Raw genomic sequence first — 21,512 nt, 5'->3', positions numbered from 1 at the left:
CCTATTCTACATGCTTGTTGCCAGGGCTACTGAAGCCTGGAAGTCCTTCCTTGCAAAGGACTCTCAAAGCTCTCTTTTCTTCTTTATCTCCACTGACACTGCCCTAGTTTACTTCATCATCTCTTTCTAGGAATAGGTGAATAACCTTCAAACATTGCCTCCACTACCTTCAGCAATGCATGATTTTATCAGTGATGCACCTTCAAATAAATGATGTGTCTCCATTTCAAAAGCATAGGATGTTTGCCAGTTGGAGAGGTGGTAACTCCTTGGGACTCCCCCTGAGGTGAATATCCAGGGCTCCCACCTTCTCCAAGGGTAGGCTTGGCTTACTTATTTTCTTTTTCCCCAAACCATGTAAATAATGTCTCCCTAGAGAAGTCTTCAGGTCAACATTTGCTCTTCCTTCTTTGGCTTGCTGATTCACCATTCCTAACTGAACAAGCCAGGAGGATACTGCCAAGCCCCTTAACCTTGACCCAAGCAGGAACACAGACCACTGAGTTTCTTCAATGTTTAAGAATGAATACTTTTAAAACAGAATATACCAATAAGTGATAAGGATACCATATACCCAGATGTTATTTCCATCCTTCAAAGCTCTTTTGGCACATTGATCTTCTTAACAATCACAGAAGATAGATATTATTGTTCCTGCTTTATAAATCATCCAACAGAGGCTGAAAGGACTATGGTGACTTGGATAGGGCCTTACAGGGGCATAATGGCAGAGTTGAAATTAAAACGTTTAATTTCCAAGTCTAGGTAAGGCACATGTATGAAAAAGCTTTTACTCCATTGCTCTCAATGCTTACTGATTTTAAAGTTTTAAGTCATCACAAATCTATATATTCTCAACCTCTGTCTGTAGGCAGAATGCATTAAAGAGATTTATTAGACAGGCAATCTAGAAAAGATGACTGTTTTCAGAAGCTACTGCTCCCTAGTCCTCCTTAGGTAGAAAACCTTAATTTGTCTTCCCAAATTCACTCTACCTCAGAGAATAGCTTTGTGGATGGAAAGGCAATAATAAAATATCAAACTCAGTCCAGCATCAAATCATCAGCCTCTTCTCTCTATTGCAGCAAATTACAGGCTTCCCCTAGGTCTAGCAGTTACTTACATGGTGAAGCTCATCTGAATAACCTGGCCATCCTATGGTGGTGGTGGGGCAGAGGGAGGAGGCAAGTGTCTCCCCACCCCAACCCCATTTCTCATTGAACTCTACTCATTAGAGGAGGCTGGGGTGCAAATCAGCTTAACATGTCAATAAGCCACCAAGGAAATGCAAAAATTGACAGCTGAGGAATCCCAGCTCCCAGCCTCCTCCACTATAGAAACCATCAGTGAAAAGGTTTATCAGCCCCCTCACCAGGTCACTTAAATGAGTAGTGACATTTGAGTCCCTCAGAGTAATTAATTTCCTCTGTCTCCAAAAGCTTCTCATATATTTAATGAATTTTTACAAGTCTCAGATCCTCCAGCCTCCCCGCTCCTTCTCCAGTCCTGTTGTTCCCCAAGGTCCCATAACAAATAGCTCCCACTCGTATTTGCCTTGCAAACTCATGTAAACTGGAAATGATAAATATATTATCTGGGCTTTTAATGGACCATTGTTTAATTTTCTATGCTTGTCTGGCTGGGGAAGAGATGAATATTACCTTGTGGAGAATAAGATTTCTATTCCATTTAAGGGGGGTTAGGGGTAATCTATGGCAGAAGAGCAATGCTCTGTTCATCCTAATAGGCAGTGCTGCTAATTAAAAGTGTTGGAAGGGACATCCATCCACCAGTCTGTGATTCATTCAGCATTATCCCCAGTAAACAAGAAATAGATATTGGAATGAATGCTTCTAATTTGTCAAAAGAATAGGCATTTTCAATTGTGGCTTCCTGGCTCCCGTATGAAGTACATAATTCAGGGTTGCCATCATTTAAAAGTTTAGGACGTCAAAATAACAGTACTTTCCCTTTATGCTCATAAATCTCCAAGTCTGTTTTCCATGTTTCTGCATTTATCTTACATATTGTTTGAGTTTATTTTCCACAGTTGAGAATAGTTTCCCCTGTTGGTAAATATATTGAAATGGGCAGCGGGATGGAGGGGTGCATTTAAGAAAGACAGCTAACATAGTTCTGTTGAAAATCAAGCCAATCTGAGATGATCTATTAGAAGTGGCTAAAACAGAGGCAGGAAAACCTAAGGATCCTGATCACATTTTCTAGGTACCTAAAGAAAAGACAAAAGAGAATCAATATTCTCTTCCTCTAACCATAAACACAAAGTCGACTAGAGAAAAGCAACCTGAAGCACAAACTCCAAAGGCCGCATGAACCCTCTGATATGTTTTAAGAAGGAACGCAAAATATAAGAGCTACCACTTCGTGAGAACCCAGGGATATTTGTGGGAAATTTTCCCAAAGAGAAAGATTTTCCTTGTACCAGCGATACCCAGCCAGACTCAAATATTTACCTTTGTGTTGTACAAAAGAGTTCTTCAATCATGAAGACTGAGAGTCAGGGCTCACCACCATGTCTTGCTGAGTGCTGAAAACAAACAAAACATGATATTTAAAAAGGTAAACATTAATTATTTAATGGTCTTGTTTTTCTTCTCTCTCAGTCAAGAAACATTTACTAACTTCCTCCCATACACCAGGCACTGGGAATAGAGAGATGGATAAAATAAAAATACCACTGATGAAAAAGTCAACAAATACAGACCACTGTGCATGTTAGGCAAGAGGTAGTCACAGAATGCCTCCTCGAAGAGAATCAGGATACGTGTGTCTGTTTGTATCTGAGATACATACATATGCACATACATACATATCTACACATATACAAAAGAGTGTAAGAATTTTTAAAGAACTTCCCCACATCTGTAATTCATCCGACTTTCTAAACGGCTTGGGCTCTTGCCTTGAGATCAGTAAACAGGCAGGCACTGGTGAAAATGTTGAGTCTTAAAAGCGATCAGACCCTTTAATCTGTAATTCAGCTTCTGGATTCCTCCTTCTTCATCTTTTTTTTTTTTTTAGAGGCAAGGTGTCACTCTGTTGCCCACGCTGAAGTGTGGAGTGCAGTGGCGGAATCATGGCTCACTGCAGCCTCAACCTCCTGGGCTTATGTGATCCTCCTGCCTCAGTCTCTTGAGTAGCTGAGGCTACAGGTGTGCTACCACGCGTGGCTAATTTTTGCATTTTTTTATAGAGACAGGATTTCACCATGTTGCCCAGGCTGGCTGGATTCCTTCTTAAGGAAACAATTATGAATGCAGACCGGTATTTACATACAGGGATATTCATCATAGGGTTATTTGTAAGAGGGAAACACCCAATAGAGGAATTAAAAAAAAAAAGTTGGTATTTCTGCATAGAAGAATAATATGTAAATATAAAAATAATTTTTTAAATGTTCACTATACAGAAAATATATTTGGTATAACAAAATTGTTGATAAAGTTTAAGCTCATAAACGGGTTGGTCCTCAAAAATAGCAGTGGTCATCTTTGTAGTATGATTGTAGGTTATTTTTCTCTTGTTTCTTTATGCTTTCCAAATTTTCTACAGAGAGCATGCATGATTTTTCCAGACAGTAAAGCAGCAAACAGAAGTTTCAGCTCCAATATCACAATTCCTGTACCACTTTTCTCAATTAGTTGGGGACTTCCTATTCCCCAGGAATACCTCCATTCTGAAGATAACACTGAACTGGAATCATCCATTTCCATCTCTGCCTCCCCTGGTTGTGAGTGCCTCTGATGACGTTTTTATGCCTTATTAAACTTTGCTTCCCCTGAACCTAGTCAGAGACTGGCACAATTGTCATTCCATCAATGTTTGCTGCCTAATGGAGGAATCAGTGTGTGAATGAATGAACAAAAGAATTAATTAATGAAATGGACCTGACAAAAATTATATTAAGAAAATTGTTCATTCAAAATAATCAGTGAAAATAAAAAGTGATGTTCCATTTGGATTCATAAAAGATACAAGAAGATGGAAAGCAGGGAGGCAGCAATTTTTCAGAGCAGTCAGTAAAACCAAAAAAAAGATCTTATGGTTAAAAATATACACACACACAAAGTCAATATAATAAAATATCACAGCCTAGTGATTTTCCAACGTATTCCAAGACCAAGAATCTGTTTAAGGCAGGAATATTTATCTAGTAACAATATCCCATTATAACAACTCAGTTATTTTACACATTTGGAGTTACATATATATAAACTAAGTAGAGGCTTGTTATTAGTTTTAATCAGAAATGAATGGTCGACTCCCTGTTCAAGGCAAAAAAAGTTACAGGATAGATTATTGTAGTGCTTTTTAGAAATTCAATTTAGTCTACTCATAAAACTAGTGATATATAGCCAGGATACTAATATACAGTTATATTTTTCTGGAGGTAGACCTGTTTTAAATCCCATTTTTGTCTTTTAAGAGTTAGGTAACCTTGAACAAGTTATTTGACCTCTCTAAGCCTCAGTTTTCTTATATATAAAGTGGGATAATAAGTCTAACCTGATAGGGTTATTGTAGAAAACAAACAAAAAAGATGATAGAAAGCATGGAATTCAAAACAGGCTTAAAGTTCATGTCTTTTTACTTAAAGACCTGGAGCTCTTAAACGCACGTCAATCTTCCTTTATACTACACGCCATAAAGTATGCTAAGCAATATACAAATATTTTCTCATTTAATCCTCCTCATATTTGTTGTTAGTGAAACCACCTTAGTGTGAAAATTATGGCAGCGAGGGTGATCTGACCTGACCAACTCTCTTCTTGCCTTTAGTCTTCAAGCTGCCCTTCGTTATTTCTGGGCTTAAACCAAGGTAACTTTGGGAGAAATTTAATTTATAGTTTAAATGATAATAGCCTTCTCAAAACCCAACCACCTTTGTAAAGCTAATGAGAAACCAGAAGGCTAGGAGGATAGAGAAACCTGAATTTTGCTAAGGTGTAGACAAATAATTGCCAGCTATTATTCAAAGTTCACAACATATGCAATTTCCCCAGTTACTCCTGCAGATAACATCACTGTTGCAGAACCTAAGATTGGCCTTTTGAAATATCTTTTCAGGTTTTTTGCATGTCTGATGACCTATGGCTCCACCTGGACCCAACAACCATGCCTGTGACCTCACCTGTGACCAGCACTGCAGAAGGACCACTTCTCACACCCATATGATTGCACCCCCAATCAATCAGCAGCAAACACCCATTGCTCTAGCCACCCCCACCCCTTCCCCCAAACTACCTTTGAAAAATCCTGCCCCAAAATGCTCTAGGAGGCTGATTTGAGTCAGAATAAAATACCAGTCTTCTGTTAGCTGGCTCTACATGTAAAAAACTCTCTATTGCAATTCCCCTGCCTTGATAAATTGGCTCCATCTGGGCAGCATGCAAGAATGTAATCATTGGGTGGTTACATTGGGAGGTCCTGTTTTCTACTTTATAATCCTTCTGATTTCTGTAAAATTCAAAGAAACGTCCCCTCTTTCATTTCTTATTTTAGTTATTTAATTCTTCTCTCATTTTTTCTTAATCTAGTTAAAGATTTGTAAATTTTGATCTTTTTAAAGAACCAACTCTGTTTCATTTATTTTCTCTGTTGCTTTTGTATTCTCCATTTTATCTTATGTTTCCACTTTAAATAAGAGAAAATTGATGCTCAGTATTAAACACTTAATGAGTGTCTGAGCCAAGATTCAAACCCAGAATGTCTGGTTCCAAAGCCTAATCTCATTAACTGTTATGAAAAGAAGGCACTGAATCTGGGTTTGGACATAGGCTCTGACTCACACAAAGTTCAGTTTACAATTTTACCTTGTTGCATTTTATTATTTGGAATGCAACGACTTGAATTCTATTCCCTCTTAAGTCACACTTAAGTGCCTCCTATTTATTTTCTTATTAAATATTTCAAGCATGAACCCGAATATAGACATAATTATAACAAAAACCTATGTACTGATACCAGCTTGGTCAGATATTATCATTCTGTCATATTTGCTTCAGATCTTTTTTTAATATAAAGCATTGTAGAAATAAGCAAATCCTCCCATGAATTTCTTCCCAATTCCACAAAGATAACGACTCTCCTAAATTTCCATACATATTTTTCTGTTTCTAATACATAGTTGTATTCATAAACAATATATGCTACTGGTTTGCATGTTTCAAAACTTTGTTTAGATGGTATCCTAACTGTAGGTATCCATTTAAAGCCTATTTTTTCTAATATTATATTTTGAAGATTTTGTCCATTAGACATAATTTTTTTAACATGTAGATAGTATTTTATCACGTGTTTATATTTTAGCCTAATGATCCATATTTGATGGATATTTGGGCAGTTTCCAAATTTTGCTAACACAAATACTGCTGCAATGGACAATGTATACTCCTTGGGTACATATGTGCGAGATTTATCAGTGGACTTGCTGTGCCATAGAGTACATGCATCTTCAGAATTATTACATTATTATTATTTTTTGAGATGGAGTCTCGCTCTGCTGCCCAGGCTGCAGTGTAGTGGCACTATCTCTGCTCACTGCAACCTCTACCTCCCCAGTTCAAGCAACTCTCCTGCCTCAGCCTCCCCAGTAGCTGGGAATACAGGAGCCCGCCACCACGATTGGCTAATTTTTGTATTTTTAGTAGAGATGGGGTTTGCCATGTTGGCCAGGCTGGTCTCAACTCCTGACCTCAAGTGATCCACCTTCCTCGGCCTCCCAATGTGCTGGGATTACAGGCCTGAGCCACTGTGCCCGGCCTATTAGATATTGCTCTACAAAGTGACAGCAGCATTTATACCAATCTGGTGTTAGTTCACATTGTTACCAGCATTTGGTATTGTCAGATCAGATTTAAACATTTTTCCAATTTGATAGATATAAAATATCTTACTGCATTTTAGCATGTATTTCTCTACATGCTAAAATACAATAGTGAGATAGAACATTCTTTTGTAGTTTATTTAAGTGGCCATGTAGGTTTTCCCTTCAGTGATTTGCTTTTTCATATGTCCATTTTTCTATTGGGTTGTTATAGAAGGGAGACAATGCACACCAAAAATAAATAAATAAATAAATAAATAAACATTAAAGAGAGAGTAAAACACCTAGTATGTCAGATGGTCACATGTGCCATGGAAAAAATGGAAGCAGAGAAGGGAAAAAAGAGTGCTGAGGATGGGAGTTCCATTTTAAAGGGGGTAGTTAGGGAAGACCTCACCAGAAGGCGACATTTAGTAAAGTCCTAAAATAGGTGTGGGCACAAGTTATAGGAAGAGGACCCTAAGTAGAGGAAAGAGCAAAATGGTAAAATGATAATATTTGACTAAGATATGTGGTGGTATATAGGGGTTTGTTATAATTATGTTCTATACTAAATTTGTTTGCTTTCAATACCAACTTTTATGTGGGTATATATGTTGAAAATATTTTTCCTATGTGAACATTTTGTTTAAAATGACATTAAACTTCTAAAATTTTAATGTAATGAAATATATTTAGTTCTTCTCTCATTTTTTCTTAATCTAGCTAAAGATTTGTAAATTTTGATCTTTTTAAATAACCAACTCTGTTTCATTTATTTTCTCTGTTGCTTTTGCATTCTCTATTTTTTATCTTACGTTTCCACTTAAGTAAGAGAAAATTGATGCTCAGTATTAAACACTTAATTTCCCTTTACGGTAAATGCTTCTTTTGGTTTTACTCAATAAATCTTTTCCTACACCTGGGTCATAAAGACCTGTAATTACTTCTAATATTTTTAAAGTTATGCTGTTCATACTATTTATATAATATAAAGTCAGAATTAAGTAATCTTTCTGTATAGCTGTGCTTTGTCCTGGTACCATCTATTTCGTATTTCAGTATTTCTACACTGAAATAATGCATCTGTGATGACAAAGTTTCTACTACACACAGTCTGTTTTGGGGCTCTATATTTTGTTCCACTAGTTTTCTATTTCTGTGCAAGTATTCATGCTATCTTAATTACTATAATTTTATCCCAAATTTTCATAGCCAATAAGGCATATCCATCCATCCATCAACCAACTATCCATACATCCATCAACCAACTATCTACATATCCATCCATCCATCCATTCATCCATCCATCCAACTGTTCATCCATCCATCTATCCAACCACTCATCATACATCCAACCCATCCATCTATTCACTCTCCACCCTACATACTTCATCATCAATCATCCATCCAACTAACCATCCATCATCCATCCATCCATTCATCCTCCACTCTCCATTCTTCATCATCAATCATCCACCCATCCAACCTTCATCATTCATACATCCATCCATCTATCCTTCCATCCACCCATACATCATTATACATTCATAAATATTTGTTGACAGTCTAACTGTACCAAACACTAATTTGAACACTGGGGATTTAATAACAAACTAGACTTATATTCCTACCCTTATGGAACTTGCATTCCAGGGGACAGAGAAAGACAATAAACAAATAAATAATTGAATACAGAGTGTGTCAGATGGCAATAGTGCCATGGAGAAACATGAAACAGGGAAAGGGGATCTGGCACACGTTAGTGGCTGAAATAATACACAAACTACAAATATAGTGGAACAAAAAGTAACTTTTTTTAAAATATACAATAGAAATTTAGAGTTTGGAGAAAAATTTAAAATGCTCATGTTTGGGATCTAGCATTGTTTAACAACTTTTGGTGAAGAACCTCTACCCCGAATGAGGCAAAAAATTTAACCACTTCTTTCCAAGCTGTGACTACACAGGAAAGTCTGTTTTCAATGCTCTGAATGTTTGTGACTCTCCACCCCTGCTAAATTCATATACTGAAATTGGAACCCCCAATATGATGGTCTTAGGAGGTGGGGCCTTTAGGAGGTGATTAGGTCATGAGGGTGGAGCCTTCATGAATGGAATTAGTGCCCTTATACAAGGTACTCCAGAGAGTTCTCTCACTCTTTTTCTGCTGTGTGAGGATACAAGAAGTTGGCTGTCAGAAAGCCAGAAGTGGGCCCTCACCAGAACCCAGTCATGGTGCCACCCTGGTCTCAGACTTCCAGCCTCCAGAACTGTGAGAGAGAAGTGCTGTTGTTTAAGCCATGATATTCTGTTCCAGCTGCCTGAACTGCCTAAGATACTATTTTAGTCACCTCAAAGGAGAGGTCTGAGTACACACACATTCTATTAGGTTGGTGCAAAAGTAATTGTGTGTGTGTGTGTGTTTTTCTGCTCGCTTTGGCAACACATATACTAAAAGAGTAATTGTGGTTTTTGTAATTATGTTTCATGGCAATAACTGCAATTAGTTTTGCAACAACCTAATATTTGGTCTTTTATTGTGATCTTACACATGACATAGGTCTTGGACCAGAATGTGACTGCAGTTTGTTAGCTGAGAGGGTCTGGAAGCCTAGAAAAGTTTCTGCTTCTAGATCTTGGAATAAGCCCAAAGTTCTCAAGCACAGCTCCCAAAAAACCACAGAAATAAGCTGTTCATAGGTACTACAGAGTAAACATTTTAATAAGCACTATGTTTGCTATCTTTCCAATCACAGAGTAAAAAAAGACAATAGATAGTTGCTTTTTATTTGTTTGTTTTACCCTAGTTTTTACATATTTGTTGGTTATGATTACTACTTTCTATGAAAATTTAGTATATTTTCTTAATAACATGTGAGCGCTGTGTGATTCTGGTCAAGTTATTTCCCCTTTCTAAAGTTTAGTTTCCTTCTTTAAAATGGGAGAGTATATAATTGCAGGTTTGTTGTAACATTAAGTACTATTTTGAAAGACCTTAGTGTAGTGACTAGTGTGTGATAGGCATGGAATGAATGGCAGGCCTTATAATTAGGCTTATTATACAAACAACTACATGTATTTGCAAAAGATCTCCAAGACATCTCCATGCTCTGGCACCTGCCTGGGCTTAGAACCCCAGCATCTCTGAGGCCTGGTCCTGTCTGAGCCACATAGAGAGTGAGTGTATAAATTAAGGCCACAAATCTCAATTCTGGCCCTACCACTTAATAATCATCAACACATGAGGACTGCCTGTGTCCTAATGAGAGCCACCATATGTAAACATCATCATACTAGGGTTACCTCATCTGCACATCCCCAAGAACTCTACAGCTGTTGGATGAGGGTAGCAGAGCCAGCATGCATATAAATTATATCTAATATTCTAATTTGCATACATTCAATCATAGCAAAGGTGTGAGCAGTAAAACCCCCAGGGGAACCAATCACAGTATGAGAGTTCCCCAGTGCAGAATGTGAGGATCCTGAGCTTTCTTAGCTCCTTGCAGGGGGTCACTGACCCTCCTCCTTTCTAATGTTCCAGCCAGTTCCCAGACAGAGATTTGGAACTTGATTTGACAAGAACTGTCATGTTACATCTAATCTGCAGTGACAATTCAGCAGCGGACAGGAAAGTGACAGCATTCATATCTGCAAGGCAGCTAGTAGACAAGCGGAGGCATCTAGAAGTTAGTTTGGCATCTAGATGAAATTATTCCAACTTCGGAACTTTAGAATATGGAGACCCTTTACCTCCACCCCAAAAGAATACGTTCATGTGTGTAGTGGCATTAATAAGAAAGAAAATTTAATCAAGAGAAGTTCAAAACTTTTATGTTAGATTCTCCTTTGCTATGTTGAATCACTCTATAATAAATATGAATAACTGAAAAAAGTTGTCTCTGGTTGGGTTCTGCTGATTACATCAAAGACAGCAGATGAATATAATATAGTTCATAAATCTTGGACCCCTAGTAGCTTTGAGAGATTGATTCACCTATTCCTTTACCGAGTCGTCCATCCATCCTTCCTTTTCTTCAACAAATGTTTACTGAGCCCCTCTTATATTCCAGACATGGTTCTAGACCCTGGTAATGTACTGGTGCTCATGGTCAAATGAGTACAGAGAAGTAAACAATGACAAGGCTAGAGATAAGTACTGGCTGTTATGAGAACACACATGGGGCCACCTTGGAGGGAAGCCCACATACACCAAACACAACTTTGGTACTATTTCCCTATTTGTTCCAATGACTCTGTGTTTTCAAGAACCTCTTCTACCCCTGCTTCCATGTCTTGCAATGTCCCAGGGTCTATTGTTTTTTAATTGATTTCCCTGTACTGCTCCTTGCTTTGCAATTTTTTTCTTTTTTTTTTTTTTTTTTGAGACGGAGCCTCACTGTCGCCCAGGCTGGAGTGCAGTGGCGTGATTTCTGCTCACTGCAAGCTCTGCCTCCCAGGTTCACGCCATTCTCCTGCCTCAGCCTTCGGAGTAGCTGAGACCACAGGCGCCCACCACCATGCCCGGCTAATTTTTTGTATTTTTAGTAGAGACGGGGTTTCACCATGTTAGCTAGGATGGTCTCAATCTCCTGACCTGGTGATCCACCCGCCTCAGCCTCCCAAAGTTTCTTTTTTTTTTCTGAGACACGATCTTGCTCTATCACCCAGGCTGGAGTACAATGGCATGATCTCAGCTCACTGCAACCTCCTCCTCCTAGGTTCAAACAATTCTCATGACTCAGCCTCCCGAGTAGCTGGGATTACAAGCATATGTCACCACGCCCAGCTAATTTTCCTTTTGTATTTTTTAGTAGAGATGAGGTTTCGCCATGTTGGCTAGGCTGGTCTCCAACTCCTGGCCCCAAGCAGATAACCTCTGCCTTCCAAAGTGCTGGGATTACAGGCTTGTGCCCCTGTGCCCAGCCTCTTTGCTTTGCTCTTAATCTTGATGGACTATGGACCTCTCAGTTGTGACTTCCAAGGCTTCTATGCACAGTTTCCCCCATTCTCTGGAAATTCTCATTCTAGGAACCTTACTTCTGTTCCCTGGGAACCCCAGTCCCACCCCTTTAAGCAATATGAAACACTCTGTCTGTGGATCAAATTCCAGGGAGACTTCTGGGTGAAAATTCTTTTGCCCCATGACCTGACATCTTTGGTCATGCCTCCTGGAGGTACAAGTCCCCACCACAGGGCTGCCTGCCACATGTATCTGATGGCTGAAATTAAGGGCAGCAGGGCAGAAAGCTGATCTGCTGACACCACAGTTAGACAAGCTTGCACCAAGGCTGTAAAACACCCTTGGGAGAGCACACCAGTAAATTGTCCTACTAATTAGTTTATTATTTCATTTGAGAGATCAAATACATAAATAAAATTAATAAACCCTGCAAAAGAAGTGCAGCACTGGAAATAAAAGTACTTCTCAGGTCATTGCCTTAAACACAGATATTACATGCTAGAATAATGTTAACACAAGGAAAGCAAATCATGCTGCCTTACAGGCCAGAACGTACCAGGAGCAGCTGGGGTTTGTGGAGTGGTCGACAAGCTTTGGGATAGGTCAGGAAACATGAATGGTGTGCTCTACTCTGTCATTACTTGCCATCTGACCTTGAACAAGTCAATTTCCTCCCCTTCCCTGACCAGTGTGCTCATTTACTCATGAGTAAAATAAGGAGTTTTGACTATTTCTGAGGTTTCCTCCAGCTAGGAATTTCATGGCTATAAAAATCAAATGAAAAAAAGATGGTGGCTGGGTGTGGTGGCTCACATCTGTAATCCCCAGCACTTTGGGAGGCTAAGGTGGGCAGATGGCTTGAGGTCAGGAGTTCGAGACCAGCCTGACCAACATGGTGAAACCCCATCTCTACTAAAAATACAGAAATTAGCCAGGCTTGGTGGCACATGCCTGTAATCCCAGCTACTCCGGAGGCTAAGGCACAATAATCGCTTGAATCTGGGAGGCAGAGGTTGCAGTCAGCAGAGATCACCCTACTGCTCTTCAGCCTGGTCAACAGAGCAAGGCTCTGTCTCAAAAAATAAATAAATAAATAAATAAAAAAGATGGAAAGATGGATAATGATAATTATAAGCTTAGTTAATAAAGAACACATAATAAAAATGAAATAAAATCTGAGAATGCATTACAATATTCCAGTATGGATTTAAGAACTTGGAAAGATATTAGATAATATCTAACCCAATACTCACCAAATAAAATGAAGGGAAAAGGGGACTGAGTTTCCATTCATGGAGAGCATCCTATATTCTAAGAACTATGCTAAGGACTTTCTCATATCAACCCCAATAAATAAGCTCACAGAGCAAATAAATCATGACCAAAGCCACACAGAGAAGGGCAAAAGTAGGTTTTCTACTCTTAGTCAAAGGCTCTTCCACCAAGCTGTGTCTGATCATCCTGATCATCCGGCCTCTTCTTGGGGCCCCAGGCACAGGTTGCTCTTAGCCACCACTAGCGCTTACGGGACTCTTGAGAGATACCAAGGGTAGTGGGCCCTGTGTTGTAAACCTTTTGTATACCATTCATACAAGTACAGATGGCAAAAGGAGTAGTGCAGGCAAGATGGAGAGATCAGCTTAGGTGATTGCTCCCAGGTGCCTAAAGACATGCTGTGTGACAGATTCTCCCTTTACACTGAAACACTCACTCTGCTGAGGCTGGGAGGGCTGCCCTCTGACAGCTTGCAGCTGAGAACTTGCTCCCCTAATGTCCTTGGCTGAGGAGCACCTCCTTTCCCAGGAGAACAGCCACTTTTCTGGGGCCACCCAGTATTCAATGACTGACAGCAAAGGGGGAGGATATAAAATCTTGGCCTCCTTGCTTCAATTTGGCACAACTCTGCAGGTCATCTCAGCTTCAGAGCTTCCCACGGAATTGACTGAGGCCTTTACTGTGACTGCATCACTGTTTAGTTTCCCACTCTGACTGGCCCTGACACCCTCACTCCCTAGAAAACTTTGTGTCTCAAAGTGTCTCAAAGCCGGCTTCCTGGGAAAGTGAATTTGCAATGCTGTGAAACCTTGAAAAAGTAAGATACAAACAAATAATTCAACTCAATAAAGAAATAGAAAACAATGATGCATTTGTAGAGAATAAGAAACTTGCAAACAAATCTTATTCCTCGTGTTGAGACTTCTGGCCTTGGATAATCTGGGGAAAAAAAAAAGGTACTAGTGAAGAAATTGTCTCACTCTGTTTAAAACTGCCCCCTGATAGAGGAGATTGAGTTCTAAAGGCTCAGTTAAGGCAGGGAGGCAGATTGTTATAATGCAGGCACTGTAGTGTAGTGGAAAAGACAGGAGCTGCGGCTCCAGATGGAGCTGCAGTCATAGGTTGGCTCTTTCTGTGTAACCTTGACAATTATATTGAACCTCACTAGCCTCGGTGTCCTTAACTATAAAATGGGGACGATTCCTAACTTGCATGACTATTGTGACACTCGGTTACCTTCTTGAGACCAGAATCTTTCTCTAGAATTATTCCCAGAGATAAATGCTGCAACTTTACAGGATAATGATTTCACCCAAGCGGTCTTTGAATCTCTCTTGTGCAGCCCTTAGCTTGTCTTGGAAGTCACTAGAAGATAGTGTACAGTTGTCCCTTGGTATCTGAAGGGCACTGGTTCCAGGAACCCCCCATATCAAAATCCATGGATGCTGAAGTCCCTTATATAAAATGGAGTATTACTTACATATAACCTACACACATCCTCCCATATACTTTAAATAATCTGTAGATTACTTATAATATTAATACCTAATACAATATAAATCTTATGTAAATAGGTATGTTGTATTTTAAAATTTGTATTTTTATTGTTGTATTGTTATTTTCATTTTTTTAAAAAACATATTTTTGATTCTTGGTTGGTGGGACCTGCAGTTAGTAGAACTGGTGGATGTGGAGGGCTGATGCAGTGGGCTTCTGACGGAGGGTAATAATGAAAGGAATGGTCCTGGTGAGTTTTGGCCTCAGGAATAAAAGGAATGTTGGGACTTGAGGGTGACTGTAAAGATAAAATATCCTGAGGTTTGGAGAATATCTAGCTTCTCAATTGCCATAGCCCAGGAGCTAAATGCCAAGAAGACATTCAGAGATTCCTGGCTGCCCAGGGTTTGCTATTAAGTTCTCTCCTCTTCCTTCACTTTTTTTTGGGTAAAGAAAAATAGCTCTATTAGCTACAAAAGCTCTGTCTAGAGAATGTTGTTCTTTTTTTGTTTGTTTGTTTTTGAGACAGAGTTTCGCTCTTGTTGCTCAGGCTGGAGTGCAATGGCATGATCTCGGCTCACCACAACCTCCGCCTCCTGGGTTCAAGCAATTCTCCTGCTTCAGCCTTCCTTTGTAGCTGGAATTACAGGTATGCGCCACCATGCCCAGCTAATTTTGTATTTTTAGTAGAGATGGGGTTTCTCCATGTTGGTCAGGCTGGTCTCGAACTCCCGACCTCAGGTGATCCGCCCACCTCCGCCTCCCAAAGTGCTGGTATTACAGGCGTGAGCCACCACGCCTGGCCTAGATATTGTTATATCACTGGTTCATTTGGTGCCTGCATAGGCAGGACAATGAGACAACCACTTTTTAGAATCATGTGCAAAGCATTATGGGAGCACAGGGAAAAGAACATCTAGCATTAGGGCAGACCTGGGCAAAAAATGGGGTAGCTTCTTAAGGTGATGCTTGAGCTGAATCTCATCTAGGCTCTTAGATGAGAAAGAGATTAGTATAGTCCAGATGGGCAAGGGAATAGTGCGGGTCAGACGGAGAGACCAGCTCAAGTGCTTGCCTCCAGGAGTCGAAGGACATGGTATGTGGACAGATCACCTATGGGAAATGCAATAATAGCTGGGGGGAAAATCATTTGATATTCATTCTGACTACTGACATTCCAAATTCTTTCTGTTTTTCCTTTACCAATATTTTAGCATCATTCTGCAATTTGGACTACCATGTTTGATACTGAATTCAACCCACCTAAGCATTTGAAGAAAATTTCACTTTCTCTTAAAGGTGGTGTATTAGTGCATTCTCACATTGCTATAAAGAACTATCTGAGACTGGGTATCTATAAAGAAAAGAGGTTTAATTGACTCACAGTTCCACAGGCTGTACAGGAAGCATGGTTAGGGAGGCTTCAGAAAACTTGCAATCGTGACTGAAGGTGAAGGAGAAGCAGGCATTCTTACATGGCCGGAGAAGAAGGAAGAGAGAGAAGGGGGAGGTGCCACACACTTTCAAATAACCAGATCTCATGCGAACTCCCTCACAATCATGAGAACAGTGAGGGGGAAGTCCGCCCCACGATCCAATCACCTCCTACCAGCCCCTCCTCCAACATTGGAGATTACAATTTGACGTGAGATTTTGGCAGGGACACAAACCCAAACCAGATCAGGTGGGTACACAGAAGCTTAGAAGGAAGAAGGAATTTGTCCGAAGTTATGCATTAGTAAAAGGTCCAGAAGGGAATCAAAGGATTTCTGGCCTCAGATAATCACTTTTTCTATCAAGCATCAGTAACCTGAACAGGTATGACTTGATGTTTCTTGTGTCTCACTGCACTGTACAATATTTTACTTCGTTAATTACAAATTTTAAATTGTCTGCGGTAATGAGAGTTGAACATCTTTTCCTCCCAATATTTTCTTATTTTTAAAAAAAAAAAAACCACAACCCATTGCTCAATGTTGAATAATAGGCATATTAAGATATATCTCAGGCTTAATAAATAATCACCACTGGGATTAATTTATATTATTTTATAGTATGCATGTGACGGATCCTTATTAATATTACATTCTTCTGGTTGGGATGCTATGAACAATTTTACAATGGCCTAATTAAAATAAACAGAAACTGAGAGAGACCAAAGGCTGCAACTAGAACTTGTGTTCAGTTCTCTAAAATCAATCGTAATGTAAATGCAAATACAAGCGAGAGTTGATAGAATAGCATGTGTAGGACCAAAACTCATGCTGAAGTCTTAGGGTTTATAAGCAGGCAATATGGAGGTAAAAACTGAGCTCTTTTGGAATGAAACAGATCTCAGTTCTGCAACTTCACTGCTGTGTGACCTAGGACAGACCCCTCAACTGTTCTGAAGCTGTTTCCTCTTCCACTAAATGAGGCTGCTCTTGAATTAAATGAACAAAAGAAAAAGGATGTTGGCAAGGGTTTGGTACATGTAAGCATTTGGTAGATATATTATTAGTTCTCTGAGCCACTGCCTCCACATCTTTACTTGATCTAGAAAATACCACTTTGTGGGACCAAAGATCAACTTGATGTAGACAAAGCAAATAAGGGATTTTTCAAACTCAATTTCCTCTAGTACATTTAGGAATAAAGATATACTAATATATTCAAATAACTCTTAGATTTGTAAATTGTGAGATATCTGCTCTGGAAATTTGAATGCTTGGCACATTGCATATTTATTTATCTTTCTTTTCCAATACATGTATAGCTAGGTAAATTGCTCCTTTTAAATTATTTCAAGTATTATGTAAACAGTTACGACTTTATGTCAACATAAACCCAATGCCATAAACTTAAGAAACAGGTTTGAAGGGCAATTTGATAATATGTAATAAAAACCTTAAAATTTGCTTAAGCCTACTTTTAGGGAACTTCATCCTAAGGAAATAATTTAATAATTATGGATGTGTCCAAAGATTCAGCCATAAAGATATCCATACATCCTTATTACAGTAAATGTTAGAAATAAAGAGATTCAATAACAGTGGTCTGGATAAATAAATTTGTATCTATATTATAAAGCCATTAAGTGATAATAAAGAACATTTAATGCTATTAGAATGCTTTCTTAACATTTTAAATAGAAAAAATAGGACAGTAGAATGTATAATGATGAGCCTACTTTTGTAAAAAGTACTTAAGAATGTAAGAAAAAGATGAAAGAAAATACATCAAATGTTGTGAACAGTTACCACTGAATACTAAGAATGGGACAATTTCATTTTCTTCTTTTTGCTTGTTTGTAATTTCTAAAATTTCTACCATATTTATTATTACTTTAGAGAATACTAACCTTCTAAAATTTAAATTAAAACCCATGCCATAAACAATATGAAAACCCAAACAACATTCTGAAAAAGCATATTTGTATAAAAATATTTGATGAATGCAATACTTCTTCTATAAAAAGTTAAGTAAATTGACAAGAATAATATTTTGATACCTCAATATAAATGAATAAAAGATATAAATAAAACACTTAATACAATGAATAAACAAGCCTGTGGAAATAGTCAAGTTTGGAAGCAACCAAATACATGAAAATTAACAAAATTTGGTGGCTTTTTAAAACCTATTAAGTTAGCATAGTTAAATAAAAAGGGACAACTACTTAATAGTGCTAGTAGGGAGATAAATAGGCTTTTGCTACGTTATAGGTAGAAGTTTAAAACGGTACAATATTTTTATGAAATACATAAGCAATGTGTATCAACAGCCCTAAATAAGTATTTGTAACTGTCGACTGACTAAATAATTTTACTTTTGGGAAATTGTGAATAGAGCAATCTCTAAATACAGAATCCATATTGTGAACAAAAATGTTCAGTGTAATATTATTTATGACAGGATAATTGGAAACAACTTAAATGCCTATTTGTAGGGGAGATAGTGACATTTTCATTTCAGAATGGTATGTAGCTATTACAGCAGTATTTAAGGATGCTTTATAGTTAAATAAAATGTATGTGGTATTTTAAGTGAAAAAGCATGATGAATATGTGTGTACACTCAAACATGCCTACACATATACATACACACATTCACAAATAAATACATGTGTTGTTTTTGGGTTACAGGATTGGTTTTTTTCTTCTTCCTTTTTTTTTTAAATTATCTCTGTGTGTGTGTGTGTGTGTGTGTGTGTGTGTGTTTCAAATTTCCTTTAATGAGTACAGGTTAGGTTTTCAATGTTGAAAACTCCCTTTATGAAATAAAAATAGACAACTTTTCGATATTCTTCTGCCCTTAGGAAAGTCTAGAGGAGCTAGCATTTAACATAGAGATAGTTAGAGGAATATTTGCCCATTTAACTGTCTAAGTTAAAAAAGTTGCTAGAAGAAAAACAAAGCAATACAAGTTAGAGGTAGTTTGCAATCAATTTAAAGTCCGATAAGTATCTTAAATCAATTTTATGAGGAGCACATTCAGCTGTAGAAAACCATGCAAGGAAATAGGAAGATAAACGATATTTCTTTATCTTTTAAATGTGTGCTTAGGGAAAAAAGGACAAGGGTGACCATAATGAACAGAGAAGACATTAGAATAGAATATCAGAGCAGGCACACATAATACAATGCACTCATGTTCTTCCCTCAACTAATTTAGATTTGTACAACAAATTGAGGCCAAATGGATGGGGCCAACAAAGTTGGAACTGGCCATGGAGCTTCCTAGGAAATAGACTTTGGCTTGGACGCTTGTTTCCTGAGCAACAAAAGGTGAGAGAGATATGCAGGTGGGTCAGTGGTACTGAGAAAATGTTTGTGCAACCAGTAGTCACTAATTCAATCTCTTCATGTCAGAAAATTGCAACCGCATTCTACAGGTTACTCAGGCCAAAAAATTTTGAATCATGTTTGACTGTTTCTTTTTTTATTTAAATCTCACTTCTAATAAATCAGTATTGGCTCCATCTTGAAAACACATTCATAGTCCAACCATTTCTCACCATTTCTCATGCTGTGACTCTATTCTCAACTACCATCATCTTTCACCTTGATTATTGCAATAGCGCACTTAGCAGTTTCCTGCAACTTATCATCCTCCTTCAGCATATTCTCAACAATGCAGCTGGGGTAATTTTTAATTAAAAAGAGGGAGAGGAAGAGGGAGAGGGAGAGGGAGGGGGAGGGCGAAGGGGAAGGGGAGGGGGAGAGAGAGAGGGAGAGGGAGAGAGCTTATGCCATTGTTTTCCATCATGGCTAGAAAACTCCTACCTTGATCCAGTTTCTGGCTACCTCCCTGACTTCATGTCCCACCATCCTTCTCCTTGCTCAATATGCTCTTCCTACTACTTGCTCCCTTACTGTTCCTACAACATGCTAGGTAGTCTTCTAGACACTCTTCCTGCCTTAGAGTTGTTGCATTGGGTATTCCCTCTAATCACAAACAACTTCTTCCAGATATTGTGTGGCTTGCTCCCTCACTGTGTTTAAATCTTTGCTAAAATGATCTTCCATTATTGGAGGACCTTTCCTGATTACCCTATGAAAGATTGCAGCCCACATTTCCAGCAGTTTTGCATAGCTTCAACAAATGTATTCAGACCACAGTCAATGTGAATTGTGTCCATTGGAGTTGGGCAGTGTGCAGACTGAGTTGACAGACACAGTAGCCCTGTCTGTCACCATCTCTCCTCCTGTGTTCTTCTTTTGCAGAGTGCTTAATACTACCTGATATATTTTTTAGTTAATTATTTGTTTATTTTTTCTCTCATCCCATCCCTACTATAATGAAACCTTCAGCAGAGCAGTCATTTTCTGTTTTGTGTACTGCCATATCTCCAGAGACCACACCTGTCTTGTCATAGATACTTAGTAAATATTTACTGAGAAAATGTAGGAATGACCATGGCAGAGTAGTGCTATCCAGTATAGTAGCCATTAGCTACATAAGATTTTCAGGCATTGAAATATGGCTAGTGTGCATGGAATACTATATAGCCATAAAAAAGAATGAGATCATGTCCTTTGCAAGGACATGGATAAAGCTGGAAACCATCATTCTTAGTAAACTAACACAGGAACAGAAAACTAAACGCTGCATGTCCTCACTCATAAGTGAGAGTTGAACAATGAGAACACATGGACACGGGGAGGGTAACAACACACACTGGGGCCTGTCAGGGGTTGGAGAGCAAGGGGAGGGAGAGCATTAGGACGAATACCTAATGCATGTGGGGCTTAAAACCTAGATGACGAGTTGACAGGTGCAGCAAACCACCATGGCACATGTATACCTACACGTTCTGCACATGTACCCCAGAACTTAAAGTAAAATTTAAAAAAATTTTTTTAAAGAAATATGGCTAGTGTGGCTGAGGAACTGAATTTTTTTACTTTTAATTTTAATTAAAATTAAAATTTAAAAGTGGAATTAGCGTTCAATATTGTGTCACTAAACTGAGCTTTATGGTTTTTACAGACCTACATTTCACTTTAACCACTACATTTTATAAGATATTATTTAAATTAATGTACTTTTTACTTTTTTAATGTGATACTAAAAAAATTAAGATTACATATTGGCTTGCATTATACTTCTATTGAACAGCACTGTTCTAGTTCCTTCAGCTGTAAAGGACAGTAATGGTACCTACCTTAGAGGTGAAGCACCTGGCATAACAAATGCTCAGTAAATGTTAGTCATCGTGTCATTGTTACTATTATGAAATATGGGACACTATAGGTACCTATGTAAGAGGCCAGTCCTTATCTATGAGTTGAAGAAAGGCATAATTTTGAAATGTGTTTGAGCTACATTCTGAAATAATTTTATGAATAAGTAAATTTTAAGTGGGGGAGTGAGCAGGAAATATGGTGGCCAAAGCCTTCCCCAACCAAAGGACGGCGCCACAACCTAAAATAGTTGTACTGACCCCAAAGCCTGTTCTGTGAAACA

The 21,512-nt window shown here is 38.5% G+C and overlaps 1 protein-coding gene across 4 annotated transcripts in view; it reads right to left on the bottom strand.

Moving 5' to 3' along the window:
• The window catches only part of DAB1 (DAB adaptor protein 1), a 1,047,542-nt gene that overhangs the window by 658,360 nt on the left and 367,670 nt on the right, over positions 1-21,512 (bottom strand). For all 4 annotated transcript variants that reach the window (XM_063613881.1, XM_063613879.1, XM_063613880.1 and 1 more), the window contains one exon: positions 2,475-2,548. The gene's annotated coding sequence lies outside the window, so the exon portion shown is untranslated. The remainder of the gene's footprint in view (positions 1-2,474; positions 2,549-21,512) is intronic.

Source organism: Symphalangus syndactylus, chromosome 19 (genome assembly GCF_028878055.3).
Source record: "Symphalangus syndactylus isolate Jambi chromosome 19, NHGRI_mSymSyn1-v2.1_pri, whole genome shotgun sequence".
NCBI lineage: Eukaryota > Metazoa > Chordata > Mammalia > Primates > Hylobatidae > Symphalangus > Symphalangus syndactylus.
This window is presented reverse-complemented; position numbering and strand designations above follow the sequence as displayed.